Raw genomic sequence first — 18,833 nt, forward strand, 5'->3', positions numbered from 1 at the left:
ATTTTAATTTTTATGGTCTCACAATCTTTTTTTTTTTTTTTTGCCTTCAGCTTTTCAGCCAAATAGTAAACCAGAAACGGAAAAATGTATGCTGAAATTTTGAAATGTAGACTTCAGTGAGGTTAAGCATCCAGAGCACCTGACTTGTACCCTTAACGTACGCGGTTGAAGGTTTCGGGGCCGAATCGTGCCGTGTCTTGTTCGTAATAAAATATAATCTACAAATGGTGAACGCTGTTATCAAACGCCTCTTCCAGTCCGAACAATAAGTACTAGTACATGCTTTAATTATGTTATGCGGGATGTCTTTATGTTTGTTTTTAATTCCCTACCACGCTTTACTGTTAGAAGTAAGTGGAATGAAAGTTAAAAGCAAAATTGCCTTCAAGTTATTTCATCTTGACCCTGTATTTGAAGACAAGGAGTGGGCTACCGTTCTACTTCTTAGAAACACGACATAAAGATACGTAACAATATGGAATTAACATACCAGACCTCGAGGTATAGGGGTTGTAATATCTACCACGTATTTGAAGGGTCCCGAGTTCTATTCTGGGAGACGAGACATCTGTCCTCGAAAATTATTACAATAATCAAATTAAGGACGATGTAACGGACGGGACTTGTAGCACGCATGCGAGAGAAAAGAAATACTAGTGCATTAAAAAATGTTTGGTAGTTGAACCTAAAGGAATAGAATTATCAAGTCAAGGAGGATGAGGTGGGCAGGATATGTAGCACGAATGGGGGAGAACAGGAATGCATATAGGATATTGGTGGGAAAGCCAGAAGGAAAGAGGCCACTGGGAAAACCAAGGCCTAGGTTAGTAGACAGTATTAAAATGAATATTAGAGATATAGGATGGAATGGTATAGATTGGATTGCTCTGGCTCAGGATAGGGACCAGCGGAGGGCTTTTGTGAACACGGTTATGAACCTTCGGGTTTCATAAAATGCTGAGAAATTCTTGAGTAGCTGCAGAGTTGGCGGCTACTCAAGAAGGGCTCAGCTCCGTAAGTAAGTATGTTGGAGTATAATATTAAACGGATCCTGCTTGTATCTTGTTGTTACACTTCAGTTATTTTTCGACAGTGAAGATGGAGGCAGTACTTTTGTCCGAAATGTCGTTAAAATTGTGCCAGATTATACGACCTCACATTCCATTAAGATAATACTTGAAGAACTCAAATCAAAACGCGATTGTATCCCTTAAGTGCATTATGCAAGAAGAATTTTGAATGGGAACGCTGTGTTTCCTGTGAGGTAGGAAGTGGATTCTTCTAAACAATTTAGATGAACTTGAGGCATGTTAAGGTGGCTTGATTAATCATTTGATATGGTCTAGGTTTATGCGCGAGAAACAGAATTGAAACTAGAGTAACGAACTTCGCCTCATTAGCATATTCTGTTTGGTATGATGAGTTGAGGGAGTGGCTCTTTAGTCCTGACGTGTACTCCTTCAAGGAATTTCAATCTCGCATGTGTAACGCGTTTCTCGGATATTAACATTTCCCGGATAACCTGCTTATGACTGGCTACAGAGCCATCTCGCGTGATGAAACAAAGGATATGTGACTTGCAGGGGAAGAACGTCTTGTCACAGATCATAATAACGAACCGTTATACCGACGAATGAATCTTTCTTTTTTTTTTAGGTTTATCAGGTCAGGAACGACGTGGAATCAAGGTTACGCACCAAGCTTTGCCATCATAATATAAATCTCACATGGGCCTACTTGAAATGATGCAATTAACATCACAGTATGAATTCTAACTTCAATTTAGTTCATCTTCTATGCTCGGATTTGATTTGTATGGCCTTTATGAGATCTGATCTCTTCTGCAATGGAATTGAGTAGCCAGTCTCTTGCATTGCCTTGCCACCTGTTTAACTAACTGGACGGCGTCACTTCCCAGGGGATTATAATCTTCTTTTCCATTGTATTGTTTCATAATCGCTTGGGCAATAAATGAAGCTAAGAAAATTGAAGACAGGAATGATGAAAATTGAATAATTACGACCTTCACACGAACCCACTACTGTTTTTTCTCTCTCTCTCAGTGGTTCTACGGCCCTTTGGACTCTGACCACTTTTTCAGTTTCTTAATCCTTTACACAGTTGGGAGGACTCCTTGGACGGGGGATCGGTCCATCGCAAGGTCGGTCCCTACACACAAAACAACACAAACATAAACAGACATCGATACCTGTAGTGGGATTCGAAACCACAACCCCAATGTTCGGGCGGGCGAAGACTGCCCTCTATTATTAACGTGATTACATAAGGAGAGATGGTATTTTCGGGGTGTGTGGGTCTAAGTCCCTTGTACTGCGGCCACTTCTGGCCTATTGTGCCAGCCCCAGAAGATAGGTGAGGGTGACTGTGGAGCAACTGGTGGAATAAAGATTGGCAGGGGAAACCGTAGTACTCGGAGAAAACCTGCCCCAATGCCACTTTGTCCACCACGAATCCCACTTGACCAGACCTGGGATCGAACCCGGGACGCCGCGGTGGGAAGCCAGCGACTAACCGCTTGAGCTATGGCTCATCCCTTAATATCTTGATAAATATTAGTAAAAGCTGAAATATCTGTGTACATTAAGCACCACACCATGGAGACGAGGGGGATAGTTGAGGTATAGCTCCACTGTTCTCAGTCTCGGTACGAGATGGAGGTGAGTGGTCAGCTTCACGCTTCCTTAGTCTTTACCCTGAATGACATAGCTCACTGGTACCCATTGTATAGTAGGCTGGGTGGCCTTCACAGCCGCCCTGGATGTTATGGACAAGACAAAAATCTCTTTGACCCTACTACCGGAAATCGAACCCCTACTCCTGATATCAAATTTTATGAAAATCCGTACAGTGGTTCTGAGTTACTATTACATAAGGGCATGTTTTTTTTTTCTGCTAGTGGGGTGGGACTAGGTCCCTTGTACTGCGGCCACTTCTGGACTATTGTACCAGCCCCAGATGATAGGCGAGGGTTATTGTGAAGCAATTAGCGGAATGAAGATTGGCAGGGGAAACCGAAGTACTCGGAGAAAACCTGCCCCAGCGCCACTTTGTCCACCGCAAATCCAACTTGACCAGGCCCGGGATCGAACCCGGGCCGCCGCGGTAAGAAGCCAGCGCCTAACCGCTTGAGCTATGGCGCGGCCTCTACGTACGGATATAGCTAAGGTAATATTCTGTAATTTTTTTTACGATCACTCCATAAACAGTGTGAGTGAGATGGATTGACAAGAGGAATGTCAACACGTGATCTGCTTTCGCGTGCTTTGCTGTTTGTATTGCGGAACTAACCCCTTTCTTCGCGTAATTTCACCAAGGTTGGGAGTTATTTTATGACCTTTTCAGGATATATGTTATACACCGTCGATTGACTACTAAATTGCTGCTGGCCATCGCTAACACAGTGATTCTTGTTTCCGAGTCCCACGGGACTCACGACCGTGGCAGCTCTGAGGTGCCTTCACAACTCCGGGTTCTACACCGCCAAAATGGAAAGGTTGTTTGACTAAATAACGAATTATAAATGAACTGAAAGAAAGCGATAATGGCCTAATCGAGTCACTATACCGGCTTGTGTTGTAGGAACGGAGGAAAGTCACGAAAAGCATCAGATGGAATAGACATGGTGTCCCAACCGATGTTCAAACCCAGCACTTGCCGAATATAAATCTCAAGCGATCCATCTGGCCCTTCACACAGATTCGTTATCAGAACGGAGACTCACAAAGTGTCTTGTTGATTCGGAGTCTATCAGTATTCATGCGAAGCCATCACAAGGTGCCCAGTCTGTCTTTCGTAATTAACGGCCCTCTCTTGCCCCAAGAGGAGGCAGTGTGACGTCACTACTTAGGAATGTAGCTTCTATATAATTCTTACTGTGACTCCGAACTCTGGAATGAATGAAACATCAGGGGCCCACCTTTTAGATTCTTGTCGCTAGAAGAGACAGGTAGATCGAGATTGAAAAACTGTTCTAGATGTCCGCAGTTCGATTCGCGGCTAGGTTACTGTCTGATTTAGTAGTACGAGTAACTTCGTGTATGTTTTCATTATACGTGAGTGTACCAGGTAGATGAGTGTTGCGGTAGCTTCATAGAAGTTAAAAAATGCGATCTTCTGGGATGTGAAGCCGTGTAGTCCGGTAGAATTTTACCGGCGTTTCGGAGGAACTCACTGCCTCCATCTTCAGGGACGAAGAATACTTGAAGCAAAAAAACAAGCAGTGAGCCAGTCCAGGTCTTGGGCCGCGCCATAGTTCAAGCGGTTAGTCACTGTCTTCCCACCGCGGCGGCCCGGGTTCGATCCCGGGTCTGGTCAAGTGGGATTTGAGGAGGACAAAGTGGCGCTGGGGCAGGTTTTCTCCGAGTACTTCGGTTTCCCCTGCCAATCTTCATTCCACCAATTGCTCCACAATCACCCTCACTTATCACCTGGGGTTGGTACAATAGGCTAGAAATGGCCGCAGTACAAGGGACTTAGTCCCACCCCACTAGCAAAAAAAAAATAAAAGGACTCGGCTCCGTGAAGTTAATTCTAACAAAAAAAGGTAGAGCTATCCCTGTAACAGGCCGTGAAGTTCCACAGGGTTGTGAGACGTCGAGGCTCCCACATTTGCTAGACAATCGGCTCACAGATTGCGGCGAAGTCGCCTTACACGCCGGCCGCTCTTTACCCCACCAGAAGGATTCCTGGTACTCGTTTCTGTTAGAGGCTGAGTCGGCCCCAGGGCTGGAGGACCTAGGTAAATTGAAAAATCCAATGACCTTAATACCAAATATCACAAATCCCACTATTCAGAATATCCAGACAAATAGACCTGGTATTGATACGATAGTGAACTTCAGGAAATCACAATTGGTTGGGTATGTAGCTCGGATGGAGCAAACAAATTAATACAGAATATAACTAGAGAGGCTTTTGGAATAATTGGCCGCTCGGAAAGTAGAAAAGGGAATTGTAGGATAATATTAAGATGGAAATAAGATAACTAGGTTTTGGTGAAGGGAGGTGGATGGAACCGGCTCAGTATCGTGTTCAGTGGCGGGCTTAGATATTAGTGGAGCTGAATCTTCGGGATCTGCCACTAATCATTTAATTAAAGAATGCATTAGATCGGTGGGGGCACGCGTTAGCGTAGTTTGTTTGGGTACTATGGAACAAAAGCTGCCTCCGTAGTCTAGGGGTAACGTTCCCACCTCATGCCTCAAGGTACGCGGATTCAAACCCGGCGGAGGTCGTGGAATTTTTACGGCACGTAAAAGATCCTCATGTCTCTAGGAGTCCTCTGAGCAAAATTGGGTAACAAGTTTCCCGCCCAAGTAGTTTCCAATGCCTCTGGTAGATGGGGGAAATATCAGGTACCGAGGGCCGACCTCGTTGGCTGCACGGGGCTGATAGCACGCACCAGTACCTGTAGGGTATGGCGACAGTAGAAATTAAAGGGGGACGCACAATGGAGCAATAACTGGTCTAAGTGCATGGGGAAACCCACCCCCTCTAATAATAATACTAATACTATGGAACAAGCCGGAAGTTCACAGGTTCTAGTCCCGATGAGGTAGATTCTGTAGTACTATGGCCCTGGGGTCGACTCAGCCTCTAACAGAAATGAGTACCAGGAACCTTCCAAGAGGTAAAGGGCGGCCGGCGTGTAAGGCTGACAACCTCACCGCCATCTGTGAGCCGATTGTCTAGAAGATGTGGGAGCCTCGACGTCTCACAACCATATGGGTCTCCACGGCATATTACAGGGATAGCTGTTAGATTGTTAGAGAGACCGTTAACTACATAGTCTGTTAGTCTGTTTATTATTTCTTCAACATAGCATTACTAAGAGTTATGTTTTATGGGCTATATCGCCGTGTAGTCCGTAGAATTCAGCCCATGTTTCGGGCGAATATCACCTCCATCTTCAGGATATAAGAATAAGCCTAGCAGGTGGCTCCGCTTGCCACTTAACTTTCTTCTTGGGCCTATTCATCAACCCTGACAGTTTACCCGACCTTACCGACTGTTCAGTTTTTAAATGGCTAATTAATACAGCATCAGCACATGTATACGCACATACATAACCTCGACAGCGGGCGGTATCTGTATTCGGAAGGTGCTAAGTTTGAATCTTGGCCGAGGCATCTTCTATCATGACTGAGGTTTCTTGTGGTCTTCCTTACACTCCCAAAACCCTTCCCAATTCATCTGTGACCTTAACATTCATCGCTGGCGGCTGACAGCATCGTGAAGTAACTCACAAATTAAATCAGTATTGGTGTTAGATTGAGGTCAGTGGCCAGTTTCAGGGATCCGTCGCTTTGCCCCCAGGGACTGGCCCTTCCGGAACCCATTGCGTAACATTCTAGCTGGGCCTCATTTCCGGTGTCGGCCTCTACAACAACATTTCTACCTCCACCATGGATTGAACTTCTCATCGTCTGGCCGTAGTAGTCTGTATACTGTTAAGCATCTTTGGAAAATACAATTACAGGCGATAAATCCTCTACTTTATTAACGGACAGTAAGTCATGAGGATACAAACGTTTCAGGAGAAAGGTATGAGTCAGTGCAATGAGGACAGTGTGGGCCGAAACGGGCTCAGTTAATGTACAATACTTTCTTCATGTCACTTTCGAAACATCAGGCGTTCACAAAGCAAGAAAGTTGAATTCGAGGGTCGTAAAGCACCAGACGTAAGTGTGTTAGGGGCGGCTCAGCCATGTTTTGCACCTCTTTTTACTTGTCTTACTTCATTTTATTTTATTGCCTTCTTTCTTGTTTCCTTGTTCCTTTTCTTTAATTTCTGTTTAATCTCTTCATTTCTCCTCTTTACTTCTGTCATATCTTTTTTGTTTTTCTATTTATGGCTTCGTTTTATTTTCCTCTCTTTCTGGTTTATGCTACATTTCTCCCTCTCCTCTTTGTTCCTATGTTTTGTTTATTTCTTCTGTGCTTCATTTATCTACTTTCTATCTGCCTCTTTGCGTCTTTTGTTACTTTCTTGGATTATAATTTTATTTATTTATTCTTTCTGTCTTTCTTTCTCTCGTGCTTCATTTATTTCCACTTTCTTCTTTCGTCCCTTGTTCATTCTATTTCTTATTTCCATCCAGGTTAACACAGGTCTGGAGCCATTAGCGCCACACAAAAACCTCTTATCAGAAGGACTAGGGACTACATTCGTCTGCCCATAACTTTTTCATCTGTCTGGCATGGGTGGCCATACCAAGAGCTTATGCTCCCGCTAGCATATCTCTCCAGGTCATTGCAGCCCTCAGACCTCCTCGCCACGATAAGGCTGTATACCTTGAGGATGGTGCCCATAGGGAATGTTCAGTACGAAGAGAAAGCATGCTTTACGAAATAAAAGGAACTTGTCTAGTGATTTGTGTGTACTGTATAAAGTCCATAAATGTATATGAGGGAAAGGATTGCAGGTAGATGAGTCTTGTTTCAAAGAACTCCTTGAAACTTGAGGGCAAAGACAGTGATGTACAGTGTTCTCTATACCAATCGTTTGGTGAGTGAAATCAGGACAACGTCCTCATTCTGACGACCAAGTTTGGGTTCTGTTACCGGTCTGGCCACTGCCTCACCTACAGCCGGCTCCTATGTGTCTGGGGCCAAGCCCAGACGTGTGAATGATTTTCATGAAGAGAATCCTATAATTTTCTCCTGTAATTTAGCGGCTTGCCGCTCACGGTAGCCGAGCGGTCTAAGGCATGTACTGTCTTCCCTCGCTCGGAAGCAGGGATCGTGGGTTCGGATCTGTTTCCTCTGAGGTACGAACTGAATTCTTATATATTATTCTTATACACTGCGGTCACGGTAGCTGAGCGGTCTAAGGCATGCACTGTCTTCTCTCGCTCGGAAGCCGGGATTGTGAGTTCGAATCCCACGCAAGGCATGGATGTTTGATATGTGTTTCTTCTGTGTTTGTGTTGTCTGTGTTTACGACGAGATGATCACTCGTCCAAGGAGTCCTACCGTCTGTAAAATGATCATGAAACTGAAAATCAGAGGCCAGGGCCCAAGGGGGCTGTAGAGCCAGTAAAAAAATATTTAGCAGCTTCGAAAGAAAACGTTATTTATTTGAACATTCATGATCGTCTGTCCCTTCTAAGTTTTCTGGAGTAAGTGCTATTATACGGTCCGTATGAAACATTTTTGAGGGCACATCATAGCTTGAGTTGGCCAGCTTACAGAAGAAAAGTCCTCTGTGTTTAACGAGATCTATGGTATAACAACTTTTTCGAGAATATAATTCATTATCTTCCTAATGATGATGTAGCGTCAGTGTCACGTGATGACGCACACACAAATGTATTTTAGACGTAGTTTAATAACTTAATTGTATCCATCCAGTTGTTTGTTGAAGAAACCTTCTGTCACTATTCCCACAAGTACGACTTGTATTTCCTCTAAGAATCTTGACCTATATTAATAAAGATTCATATTTTACTGCGTTTTTCCCATTTCTCTCCATCTCTTCATCTTCACCTCTCGTCAATCATCCTCTACATCTTCCAGCAATGTGAGTCTTGGCCTTACGAATTTTATTATCTCTTTTCGTCTCAAAGATATTCTTTGATCTGTTCTGCTCACATTCACAAACTACTCTGGACTTCTGTTAAATTACTGCTGGCCTCGCCAGCACAGTCATTCTTGGTACCCAGTACGGTGATACTCATGACCATATTTTATTGTCTCAAGACTTCGGGAGTTTTAAATCTTCCTTTAACATGTGCTACTAGTGTGTTGTCATGGTAACCTATTGTCACGCGTCCAGGGATCCGTGACAAGAAATGAATGGCTTGCGGACTAGACGAAGCTGTTTTATTGAGTAACTCGTTTACAAATCACAACTACAGTCACTCTGAAATCGCGTCTTCCTGACGATGGGACCTGACTGGTCCGTCGGCTCTGATCTGACCACTTACCTGGTCCGATCTACTCTGTCCTCAGAGTCAAAGTCACATTGAGACTGACGGTGGTCAGTCAGAAAGTTTTGGTGTCGAGTCCCATCTGTGGCTCATGACAGATATTTATTATTGTTTGACAGTAACGGTCTTGTTTTTGTGGGGCGCCCTCTCTGACGAGAGGACGGGTCTGTCTTTTGTATATGCTGCTGGATCTTGCCAGCGCGGTCTTTCTCGGGTCCGAGTCCCTTGGGACTCGCGACCTTATTTTACTGTCTTAGATTTGAGACTTCCCTTTTCGTCGCATCCTACGACTCGCAGGGTCACGGTGGAGGTATTCGACTCTGCCTCCACACGGGTTTCATCTGTCCCGCTCCGTTTGGTCTCCTGTCTTCTACAGTCGGACGGACTAGAAGACACCTTCTTGAATCGTATTCGTTGCAGCAGGCACTGCAGTAATTATGGCCTTCATTTCTATGGTAACGCCTGTCAATGTATGCTTTGTAGCGTTAACATGCTTACAATTGTCGCCTGGGCAACAAGGTATTCACTGTTCCTTGTTTTATGGGAAACATAGTTACTGAGCCGTTGTCTAGCAATGGATTCCCGCTCAGATATTCTGGCTTTTAGGCGGCACGCCGCAATATCATTTATGTTGCTGAAAACCTACACATAACTTTAACTGTTAAAAGAGATGGCGGAACTCATTTCTTTCGCTTATACGAGTATTTTCGAGCATCAAATTAATTAACCGGAAGGAGCCACTATTTCTAGGCCATATACATATAGTATATATATGCATTATCTACATTAGCTAAGAATGTGTTAAATTTGAAACTGTAGCACCTTGTTAGATCTGTCCCTCTTCATAATTTAGGCGTTCAATCTTTCCACCTTATTTCATTCTACTTTGCCCAGTGTTGTTCATAAAGCTTACTAGATAAGGACATAACAAATAATTTGGAGGATATATAGGATTTTAGGTTATCACGACTGTGGTTATGAGAGTTCATGTATCTCCTGGGATATAACGCCGTGTTGTCCGTTGAAATCCAACTGACGTTTTGGAGGAAGATTCTGCATTCATCTTCAGAGTCGAAGAATGAGCCAGGGAAGAACCCAGCTTGAAGCAGATAGCAAGTGGAGCTCGTAGTTATATCTTTCAAGGCTGAATTCGTACGTATGTGTTATTATTTCTTTCTTTTCCATCTTTTTATATATTTCCGGACTATGTGTTAAACATATCGGGCTCAGGGCATGTGAGTCAACTTCTTTGGTAGTTACAAGGGAAGTCATAACTCTTCGTATTACCATACGTGGTTACCAACGTGTCCTGAAGATGGAGGCAGCGATTTCCTCTGAAACTTTTGTAAACTTAACCCCTGTCCATATAGGCAACACTTCTTATGGCACAAACAGACTGGTAACATAAAACTTAGTCCTGATCCAGTCGTTCAACTTTCTCTATTTCGCAATAGCGCTTTGAACTCAGATGTGCCATCTGTGAAGCAGATCCTGAACTGAAACATTAGCAGCATATTGTGTGTAGTAGTTCACTGAATCACCAGCAGAGCTATTCTATTGGTGAGTTAGAGCGTCGTTAAATAAATAGTTCTGTGGACAATCAAGGTTATCTTATTGATCGGTTGTGTTATATGAATTGTTATGTGACTTTACAATTCGTTTTGGTTTTTGCACTGCAGAGGCTAAAACAGACGAATGAGATGCGAGGATTGTTATGAATTGTGAGGAAGTAAGGGACCGCCTTTTTGATCTAGTGGTCAGAGTTCTTGCCTACAGATCCTGAGGTTCCGGGTTCGATTCCCGGCACTACCAGATTTTCTGAGAAGTAGTGGGTCTGGAACGGAGTCAAGTCAGCCTCGTGAGGATAACTGAGGAGCTACGTCAAGGAAATAGCGGCTCCGGTCTAGGAAACCGAGATTAACGGCCGTGGGGATCCGTTGCGCTGACCACGCGACACCCTCTATCGGCAAACGTTGGCACTAACCTAGCCGACAAGCGGCGGTAGCTCGGTCGGTATAGTTCGCTGGCGGACTAAAACCATGGAATTTGTTGTTTGTTTGAGGAAGTAAAGATCTACCGTTCATGTTTATCCAGTATCGGTTCCTAAAGTTTTGTAGCAAAGATAGCAATGTATCCTGGTGTGTGGTGGCATGGCCCTGTAGAATTCATCGATGTATAGACTCTGTGCTGTGTTTTGTTTCAGTGTGGTGTGTTATTTGTGTTTTGTGTCTTATCGTAGTATCACTGCCACAGGGTATAAACCCATTTGCAGTTTAAATAAATAATAATAACAAAATTGTTTAAGGTATTATAAATGACCGTCATATGAAGTGTGGACTTACAGGTAATACGCCGACAGTGCAAATTCCTTACATGTTCCAAAAGGAAAAAAATAAGTTCTGTAAAGAACTAATCGCCTACTTTCTTTCATACGACATGGAAGGCACAGAAAACTACGCGTCCAACAATTCTTCTATTTTTTTCATACGTATTCGTTGCCGCGGTGACGTTACCGAGCCGTTGCCTAGCAAAGCGTGATACACATACAGACACACAGACTGATGGGAGAGATTTATGAAGTAAGCCGTTGAGATGGGCATCAGGTGGCGTGATATACATACCAAGTTTCATAAAGATTGGTTCAGGCATGCAGAAGTTGATGAAGGGGGATACACAGACACACGGACAGTAAGCTAGAAGTATGGCCGTGTCATAGTTCAAGCGGTTAGCTGCTGGCTTCCCACCGCGGCGGCCCGGGTTCGATCCCGGGTCTGGTAAAATGGGATTTGTAGTGGACAAAGTGGCGCTGGGGCGGGTTTTCTCTGAGTACTTCGGTTTCCCCTGCTAATCTTCATTCCACCAAATTCTCCATCATCATAATCACCCTGGGCAGGCTACAATAAGCCAATCAATGGCCGCCGTGCCGAGTGGACCCAACTGGACTCCACTCCCCACTAAGCGAATTAAAAAAAAAAGCTAGAAGAGTAATTATTAATAGTTAAATGTGTCAGCTTGGAAGTTCTCACGGCAGTAACCATGAAGAATACTGACGTCTGGAAGTTGATACCATGTAATCGTATGGAAGTTTATCAACGTTTCGTACAATCGTCCTGCCTCCATCTTCAGTGTCGAAGAGTAAGGCAGGTAAACAACCAACTTAGTACTTTACTTAGGGCTCTCTTACTGTCCAGCTGAATCATCGGTAAACTTGTACCAGATTACACGGCGTTACTGCCCAGAATATGTTATTGTTCTCAGTCACCGCTGTGAGAACCTCAACTCCAACATCTCGCAGCAAGCCCGCAATTATAATTGAATACACATTTTAACAAGTTTCCAGCTACGTAAACTTGAAATTGTTTCTTGAATAACTTTTTTTAAAAATCGCTTAGTGTTGGGTGGAGTCCAACTGGGTCCACTTGGCACGGTGGCCACTGATTGGCCTATTGTAGCTTGCCCCGGGTGATTATGATGGAGAATTTTGTAGAATGAAGATTGGCAGCGGAAACCGAAGTTCTCAGAGAAAATCCGCCCCAACGCCACTTTGTCCACCACAAATCCCACTTGACCAGACCCGGAATCGAACCCGGGCCGCAGCAGTGAGAAGCCAGCGACTAACCGCTTGAGCTATGGCGCGGCCTTCTTGAATAACTTACATAGATATACGTATTTGCCTTCATTCTGCTATCCTTACGCGCATGCCCTTAAAAGCTTGTAGGTCACGTCTATGACCTGTTATATTAAGACGGGTTTACGACCTGTGATTTCCCCAAATCATCATCATTAAAGGCTTGCCGAAGCATCCCAACAGTCTCGGCTGCAGTTTTCCCTAACAGAAAGCAAAATTTCACGCACACTCTTTGTTCCTTCTGGTCGGCCATCTCACTAATCGCCAAAGGGTTGAAACAGGAACGCACACAACAGAGCACCACAGACAAACCACTTAACTCAGACTGACGCCAGCTCACTAACAGTCGCGGGAGACCCCCAGCTAACACCACCTAGCAGCACAACTCGTAACTACAAAGCATGCGCGCGCAACAGGTCGGTTCCGGTTATTTTTGGGTCCCCCTTCGTATATCTATGAAACTACGGCGCACCAGTTGCAGAGTCTATATAGCATTCAATAAGATAATGCGCATGGTTGTATTTTTTTTACATAAAATTAGCAATCAGAATTACATTTGATTCTATAAGCTAATTAGCTCTAGTATTCTTCGTGACGTGGAGAGGGCTTATCCAGAGATAAGTCCTCGTTACCCCTCTCTCAGGTCGACTGGCCAATTCCTTTTCAGTCTTCCTTCATTGTGCGGTTCCAGTAGCGGTTGCATTAGTACGTTCTCATGTCCTTCTGTTTTGTTGAGGCATCTTGTGCTTTTCGCTTTTATGACTTCCTTTACTAGCGGCACTTTCAGGTCTTCATGAAGTGTTATATTGGAAACAGCCCATGGGGCGTTAGTAATCATACGTAGTATCTTTGACTGACATCTTTGGATTATGGAAATGTTGGTTTTGCTAGCACATCCCCATATTTCCACTCCATATACCCAAATTGGTTTTATTATTGTTTTGTAAAGTAAGATTTTGTTGTCTAATGAGAGCTTTGAATTTCTTCCACTTAACCAATTAATATCCTTGATTTTTAGATCAATGTGTTTGTGTTTTTTTAGTAATGTGTTCCTTCGATGTTAGATGGTTGTCTAGATGAATACCTAAGTATTTTGTGCTGGGTGATTCAGGTATGTGTACGTTATTAAAGAAAACTGCAGGACACTGTTCTCTTCTTAGACTGAAGTTTACTTGCACTGACTTGGTTTCGTTGATTTTTATTTTCCATGTATTTGTCCACTCTTGTATTTGATTTAGATGATTTTGCAAAGTGAAGGTAGCTATTGCTGGATCTCTGTTGGCCGAGAGGATCACGGTATCATCCGCAAATGTGCCCATTGTTGTGTTGGCATTGAGTACATGGTTATATGAGTCTACATGTAGAGCACGAAGAAACCTCTTATTTAGATAAATAAATTCTGTACAATACAATTAAATCTAAACTATTTTTATGTTGTTTAACGACGCTTTCAGTGGCTAATCTATATAGCGTCTGATAGTGGGATAATAGTTCAGTGATGAAAGGATTTGGAAGGATACGATCGTGAGATTTTCCTGGGGAGCCTGAGGAAATACACGGAAAATATCAAGTTAGTATAGCCGATGACCGGAACTAAATGGAACCAAGAACTTCCTGAATTCAAGTCCAGACCTTTACCGCTACGCTAACCTGTTTGGTGAGTACGGACATATAATCAGAGAAATCGTAGCTAATTAAAACTGTAATTTTATTTGAAGCTTAATCCATTCTGTCCCGACTAGTTCATGTTTCCATGGTAAAGTTCGGAACTACTTCATTGTACACGTAGTTACAAATAATTTATATGTACCATTGGTGATATCAATGTATTTTCTGTGAAAGCCCTTGTATATTAAAATAAGATGCTTCCATATTAGTCAGCTGCCGTACTGAAGCCCCATCTGCTCTGTCAGATGGATATACTGTTGTCCTCCTTACAAAAGATTATAATTAGAATGTACAGCGTAACCCTGAATATAAGGCGAGAAAATCAGAAAAACGAATTTCTTTCGTCAAAATTGAATATGTTGTTTAGTTCTGAGGATTATAAGCAAAACTAAGGAAAAGTATATTATTATTAAATGCAGAAATTAATACCTAAAATAATAGTTTTTACGATATAATTAGAACTACCAATATTAAAAAACAAACTCCATGGTTTTTAGTCCGCAAGCGAGTTATACCGACCGAGCAACCGCCGCTTGTCAGCAAAGTTAGTGCCAATTTTTGCGGATAGACGGTGCTGCGTGGTCAGCGCAACGGATCCCCACGGCCCTTCTGGAAGTGTAAACTGTACGAGGACCAACGGGCAACAGTGATGGATATTTTGCCTGAGAACAGCAAATAAGAGTACCCAAAGTCAGTTACAGCGCTCTTAAGGCTAGAAGAAAAAAAATGTGTGCAAGGAGTCTGTTACTTCATAAACGACATTCCTATATTTATATAAAATAGATATGCAAGAAAAGCAAAAGAAGTAATTGTACTGATTATTAAGAGTGTACCCTCAGATTTAAGTTAAGGTCTATATTAAGAATCGCGGGGCTGCCGTTATGATAGAGTAAGATATTTATAAAAATGTGCTACAGAGGGCCGGATGGGCATTGCCTAGGCTTTTTTTTTTGTATTTAAAATATTTTTTCTGCTTTAAAAAAAATCTCACTGCCGTTAATCTGGAAGCCGCTACTTTTCCATTCAAACCGCTCCTCAGTTATCCTCACGAGGCGGAGTAGGCCCCGTTCCAGACCCACTACTTCTCAGAAAATCTGGTAGCGCCGGGAATCGAACCCGGAACCTCTGAATCTGTAGCAAGGAACTCTGACCACTAGACCACAGAGGAGGTCAAAATTACCGGTTGTAACTCGTCATAATCATTTTCGTAATTATTTCCGGGGATCAGAAAATAAAGCAACCGCTCTTGTTTAGGAGACAGCATTCGAATCGAATACTCGCGTTATTTTGCAGCTGGTTGAATAAATACCCGTCAGATACAGCGTTGCTAAAATATAGTATGTTAGTTTAAATTAAATGAATGAAAGAACTAAAAATAAAAGTGTTCTCAGACACGTAAATATAACCAAAATGGACTAGATTCATCATTTTGTAATCAATACATAAACTACACAACGCCTTAAGAATATAATTCTGTCTGCTATGAGTTGTTATTCCTTATCATGCTAGAGAAATACATATTTGTAAGGTGTTTGATCTAAGCGTGTTAGATACAGTTGTGCCGTAAATACAACGTGCAATGCAGAGAATATATGTAGATACAACTAGGGTTATTTCACTTTATTATATTATTAATTGTCTCACTGTGTTATTGTATTCTTGACGTATAACACCATTCTGGAAACTTAAGCAGAACCACCCACTAAACATCGTGTATGTTAATGCAGAGCGTCTTATGGTTAATAACCAGCATGGGTACAGTATGACATTCATTCTGTCAGTTCTGCTTATAGTGGCACTTATAGTGAGTGTCAGACGTGGCCTCTGACTTTAAAGGGGAAAAACTAAGGGTATTTGAGTACTGGGTGTCGAAAAATATATGGACCAAAGAGAAAGATGAAATAATAGGAGGCTGGAGAAAATTTCATAACGAGGTGCTTCAACATTTGCACTCTTCGCCAGACATAATTAGAACGATAAATTAAAGGGTAATGAGATGGGTAGGGCATGTAGCACATATGCGGGAGGAAAAGAATGCATGCAGAATTTTTATGGGAAAGGCAGAAGTAAATAGATCACTAGGAAGACCTGTACGTGCGTGGGATGATAATATTAAAACTGATCTTAGATAAATAGAATGGGGTGGTACGGACTGGATCTATCTGGCTCAGGATAGGGATCAGTGGTGGGATTTTGTGTACACGGTAATGGACGTTCTGGATGTTGGGATGTTCATGATTGATAGCTGCGAACACAGCAATGCTTTAATTAAATTGGGATTATCGAAGTTACATTGTATATGGGGCGGATATGTGTGCAGTGTTTTTTTACAGCTCTTGCTGTCCCCAACTCCTGTTTTGTCTCATGGGTGAAGGCGTATGCCTCTATTACTGCCTGTAGGATTAGAAGGTGCCATAACCAGGAACACCATCATTTACATATATTCACAACGCGGTGAAAATGTTAAAACTCAGCTGCCATTAATCTTATTTACTGCTTCTCATCCCTGACGAAGAGTGTTTTCTTCTGACCCCGTACAGTCTTGCAGAAATTTATCGATGCTTAGGAGAAAAGTACTTTCCCCTGTTCGTCGTCTAAGGTTAGGCCAATCATGCAAATAAGCGAGTACTGTGTAATAGCCCCACACATTCTTAACCTCTGCGAAAGACGTAGTTGAGTAGTCAGCTTCACGCCTCGGCCGCTATACTCGAAACCATTTTGAGAGCAGACTGGATGGGCCCTAAAGCCAGTCGGAACGGAGAGCTGAAGAGAAAATTGTGTTGCACGTAAAGCACACTGTTTTCTTCTTACTTGCTCAGCAAATCTTTCTGCCCTGATGATGGTGACAGTATATTTCTCCGAAACGTCACTGAAATACTATCAGACTGCAGTACCATTGATGCCTTAAAATTGCGTTTTAATTAATGATTTAGTGGCAGTGGACTAAATACATTATCAGAATTCTGATTGCCAAATTGAGTGGCTGACATGGCGGCGGGAAGTTTCTGCTTGTGGTGCAAGATGAATGTTGTGCTGAAACAAGGCAAAGCAAATATTAGCTGAAAATATATTATTCTCTCAATCGCACAAGTAGTTCTATTAATTTAACATAATATTATTTATTGAATAATAAAAATATATGAGCGAGCTACATTCTTTGGTTTCAGGAAGACATTTTCAGTCCCATTAGCCTACTTCCATTATTTTGAAGAAATAAAATCAGGCCTATGAGATCACTTTCTTGTCTCTGTGTCTGTCTGTGTATCCCCCTAATTTTCGTTAGGAGGCTTATGAAATTACCTTGCTGTCTGTGTGTCTCTATCCAGCTCCCCCTACCATATTTTTTTTTGTGCTTTCCAAGTGGCATCAAACGAAAGTAAGGCAATTAGTTCTTCCCAGAACTTCTTGTTATTATATACATTTACTGTAAATGTATTATTATTATATTTATTTTAAAGTAAAAGAAATGATTAATTTTGTAAACGAGGGAAGAATATTTTCTAAGTTTAAAATGTCCATATTGTAACAATGTATCAGTGTATTAAGTTGTACCGATATGCGTAATTATATGTATTGTATAAGAGAGAGAAGAAATTATTAACGGTTTGAATCCTGAAGGGGAACAGCAGGAGTTGTCTGCATTCTATCCGTGTCAGTACGCCCCACAACTTCCATGAAGAAGCAATACTGGATCCGATGGAAATAACTCCCCCCCCCCTTTTTTTGTTTGCCAGACAGAACACACGTTCAAGCCGTTCAAGCCTGAAGCTGATCTAAATAACGTTTAACAAACATCAGTCCGTACCTCGCAGAGAACACGCTGCCCCTCCATGATAAAACCCACATGTTTAACGCTGTTCAGAAAAGTTATCGTTGTGTGTTCTGAGAATTATGATTAACCCACATGTACGCTGTGTGACCAAAATGCAGAGAATTTTTAATGTTGAACCACGTGGTATAATAAACTCTCTGCCTTAATGGGTTAATGTATTATTATACTAATTAGGTGGCACCACAGTGGTCATATTATCCCGGTCTAGAAAACCGAGATTAACGGCCATGTGGAGTCTTAGCGCTGACCACATGACACCTTCTATCCGCTAAATTTGGCACTAACTTCACCGACATGCGGCAATCGCTCGGTCGGTATAGTTCGCTTGCGGACTACAGACCACGGAGTAGTAGCGGTCATATTATGTAACAGAAATATTTTTAAATAATAGACAGTTGAATCAATTTAATGATCCTTTTAAGACGTATAATGACGTTTTTTTAACATTTCCGATTTTGTGTGTTTACATGTTATTCCTCGCAAATATACGCGTTTAGATTAAATTAATAAGTATATAAATTAGATGCCTCTTTCTTTATATAATTTTCACCTCATAGCTTCTAAGTAAACTAATGAACACCATATATGAAAGTGGAGAGTGGCCCAAGGACTTTACAGAAGTTACAATGATTGCCTTAAAGAAAAAGACAAAAGCTACAAAATGCAGCGACCATCGCACAATAAGTCTTATTGCACATACAGCAAAGATAATAGCAAAGATACTTAAAAGAAGAATTGAAAGGAAAATAGAGGA

At 42.3% G+C, this 18,833-nt stretch overlaps 2 protein-coding genes across 2 annotated transcripts in view; one reads left to right on the forward strand and one right to left on the reverse strand.

The window, feature by feature from the left end:
- LOC111873806 (zinc finger protein 271) overlaps positions 1–18,833 on the forward strand; it is a 179,658-nt gene that overhangs the window by 47,356 nt on the left and 113,469 nt on the right. The window lies entirely within an intron of this gene.
- LOC111873815 overlaps positions 17,112–18,833 on the reverse strand; it is a 9,909-nt gene continuing 8,187 nt past the window's right edge. The window contains exon 3 of the mRNA XM_023868800.2: positions 17,112–17,280. The gene's annotated coding sequence lies outside the window, so the exon portion shown is untranslated. The remainder of the gene's footprint in view (positions 17,281–18,833) is intronic.

Source organism: Cryptotermes secundus, unplaced genomic scaffold, assembly GCF_002891405.2.
Source record: "Cryptotermes secundus unplaced genomic scaffold, Csec_1.0 scaffold215, whole genome shotgun sequence".
NCBI lineage: Eukaryota > Metazoa > Arthropoda > Insecta > Blattodea > Kalotermitidae > Cryptotermes > Cryptotermes secundus.